At 46.0% G+C, this 3,504-nt stretch overlaps 1 pseudogene; it reads left to right on the top strand.

Moving 5' to 3' along the window:
• Positions 1–1,406: 1,406 nt before the first annotated feature.
• LOC143380597 (neurofilament light polypeptide pseudogene) lies at positions 1,407–3,027 on the top strand (annotated as a pseudogene).
• The last annotated feature ends 477 nt before the right edge of the window (positions 3,028–3,504 follow it).

The following is a 3,504-nucleotide window of genomic DNA, read 5'->3' as shown; positions in this document are numbered from 1 at the left end:
GGTTGAACAAAACTTCTCACATCATGGTAGCCAGGAAGCAAAAAGAGACCAGAGAAGAAAGGTCAGGATCCCAACATCTCCTTCAAGTACATGATCCCAAAGACCTAATGCCCTCCAATGTGTTTCTACTGAAGTTGCCTCCTAAAGTTTCTACCACCTTCCAGTGGTACCAAAGGCTGGCAACCCAACCTGCAGCACATGGCCTTTAGGGCCATTGGAGATCCATAGCACTCAGCTACTGAGATGGAATTCCATGTTAATTTGGTCTGTCTATTCTAATTCAGAGCCTAGGCAAAACCAATGGCTTCCCACATGTTTTATTTCACAATCCCTAAATCAGTTTCTGCACATGAAGTAAGGCACCTGAACAAATGCCTTTCCATGATCCTGGATGTGGTTTGGATCTTGGGTTCTACCTCTTCATTTTTGAGCCTGAAAAGAGAACAAGCCTCTTGAAACATTTCAATAAGGAAATGGGTTTTCCTCTAAGTAATACAAAAAGTATATTTCAATTGACAAAAGGATCCTCAGATGCAATTATAATAAATGTATACCTGGGAATTTAATAAATATTTTCAAAGACTCAATTGCATGATACAGTTTTAAAATACAACCAAAGTTTTGTGAATCAGTCATTTTTGTCTGAAGAGTGCTGTGGTAATAAATAACTCCAAACATTATATTAGATTCATAAATACAATAAAATTGTTATTCATAAATTAAAAAAGAAAAGAAATATGCCTAATAGATGATAAATATTTCTCATTATTACACAAATTGCAATCTACTTATATTTCATTGGTTGATGAAAGTCACAAGACAAACTTGAGTTCAAAGCTCTAAAGTCTACTATTCTTGAAAGACATAGCCTGGCCAGGCTGGTCCAATAAAGATATGCAAAGAACATTTTGCCCTCATAAAGGAGACCATGGCAAAACTATTTGGACCTGGAGAAAAGCTGCACTTCATGGTGACAGCATGTGTTGAAACAAAACCACTCATCTTAGTCCTGGGTTGTGGATCAGTGGTAGCACTTGCCTAGCATGTGTGCAAGAGGCACTAGTTGGATTCTCAGTACCACATATAAATAAATGAATAAAATAAATCCAAAAATCACTTGCCTCTGAGAGCACACCCCCAATGACCCAACAACTTTTCTCTAGGCCCCACCTCTGAACATTCATCATTTCCCAAGAGCACCACCCAGGGGAACAATTCTTGAACACCTTGGTTTCTGGGGTACTCTCAAGTCGAAACTATGGCAATGTCTTAAGGAAAAATAATAACAATAATAATAATAATAATAGGCACACAGTCATCCATCCTTCCCTTTCCCTTTCTCACCCGTCCTTCCTCCTCTCTAGGCCCCCATCTCCGCCACCGGCCAGGGGGCACTGGCCGCCAGCATGAGTTCTTTTAGCTATGAGCCTAGACCTCCTACAAGCGGCGCTATGTGGAGACTCCCCAGGTGCACATCTCCAGCGTGCGCAGCTTCTACAGCACCGCGCGCTCCGCTTACTCCAGGTACTGGTCCCAGGTGTCCTCCTCGCTCTCCGTGTGCCACAGCTACTCGTCTAGTTCCGGCTCCTTGATGCACAGCCTGGAGAACCTAGACCTGAGCTAGGCAGCCGCCATTAGTAACGACCACAAGTCCATCCGCACTCAGGAGAAGGCGCAGCTCCAGGACCTTAATGACCGCTTTGCCAACTTCATCGAGCGCGCGCACAAGCTGGAGCAGCAGAACAAGGTGCTGGAAGCCGAGCTGCTGGTGCTGCGCCAGAAGTACTCCGAGCGGTCCCGCTTCTGGGAGCTGTAGGAGCAGGAGATTCGCGACCCGCGCCTGGCGGGGAAGACGCTACCAACAAGAAGCAGGCGCACCAGGGCGAGAGCGAACGGCTGGAGGAGACTCTGAGCAACCTGCAAGCGCGCTATGAAGAGGGGGTGCTTAGCCACGAGGACGCCGAGGGCCTGCTGATGGAGGCGCGCAAAGGCGCAGAGGAGGCGGCGCTGGCCCCGCTGAGCTCGAAAAGCATATGGACAGCCTGATCGACAAAATCGCTTTTCTGAAAAAAAAAGGGCAAGAAGAGGAGATCGCCAAGCTGCAGGCGCAGATCCAGTATGCAAAGATCTCAGTGGAGATGGACTTGTCTTCCAAGCCCAACCTCTCTGCTGCGCTGAAGGACATCCGCGCACAATATGAGAAGCGGGCCCCCAAGAACATGCAGAATGAGAGTGGTTCAAGAGTCGCTTCACGGTGCTGACCAAGAGTACAGCCAAGAACACTGACGCAGTGCGTGCTGCCAAGGAGGAGGTGTCCTAGAGCCCTCGCTTGCTCAAGGCCAAGATCCTGGAGATCTAAGCGTGCTGGGGTAAGAAGGAAGCCCTTGAGAAGCAGCTGCAGGAGCTAGAAGACAAGCAGAACGCCGACATCAGTGCAATACAGCACACAATCAACAAATTAGAAAATGAACTGAGAACCACAAAGAGCGAAATGGCTGTTACCTAAAAGAATACCAAGACCTCCTCAATGTGAAGATGGCTTTAGATATTGAGATAGCAGCTTACAGGAAACTCTTGGAAGGCGAGGAGACCCTGCTCAGTTACATCAGCGTGGGCAGCTTAACCAGCGGCTACTCTCAAAGCTCCCAGGTCTTTGGCCAACCTGCCTATGGAGGTCTCCAGACCAGTTCCTACTTGATGTCCGCCCACACCTTCTCCTTTTACTACATCAGCCACGAGCCGGAAGAGCAGATCGAGGTGGAGGAGACCATCGAGGCTGCCAAAGCCTAGGAAGCCATGGACAAGCGGCCCTCTGAAGGGGAAGCTGAAGAGAAGGAGAAGGAAAAGGAAGAGGGTGAGGAAGAGGAGGAAGCCGAAGAGGAAGAAGCTGCCAAGGAAGAATCTGAAGAAGAAAAAGAGGAAGGAGAAGGAGGAGGTGAAGGTGAAGAAGGAGAAGAAACCAAAGAAGCTGAAGAGAAGAAAGAAGAAGGTGCTGGGGAGGAGCAAGCAACAAAGAAGAAAGATTGAGTCCCCTTTCCCTAATTATTCCAGGAAAAATTCTCCCGAAATCAGGTAAACCTCATCACCAACCAACCAGTTGAGTTCTAGACCTCTATGAATTAAGAAGTCAAGATATGTATAATTCTGAGATGACTTAGATTGGACATTCAATGTTGTTCTATGAATTTTCTCATTATGCAGAGTATCCATTTGCTTGCAGAGTGACTTTGTGGCTTGCTACCCGCCAGTGCGTGGTCCACGCTTATGAATTCAGGATCTATGGCAATGTGAGTCATTCAGATGTTTACAATAAAAACACAACACGAATAAATGAATTCACTAATGTCAATGTTAATCTTCATGGAAAAATAGTCCTTTGAACGTTTGGTGGTTAGAAATTAAAGACCTTGAGTTATGTGCAATAAATACTAAATAAAGTTACATTGAATGATAATAATAATAATTATAATAATAATATTCTGCTTCTTTGTTTGGAAGAGTAGA

Source organism: Callospermophilus lateralis, chromosome 14 (assembly GCF_048772815.1).
Source record: "Callospermophilus lateralis isolate mCalLat2 chromosome 14, mCalLat2.hap1, whole genome shotgun sequence".
NCBI classification, from domain to species: domain Eukaryota; kingdom Metazoa; phylum Chordata; class Mammalia; order Rodentia; family Sciuridae; genus Callospermophilus; species Callospermophilus lateralis.
This window is presented reverse-complemented; position numbering and strand designations above follow the sequence as displayed.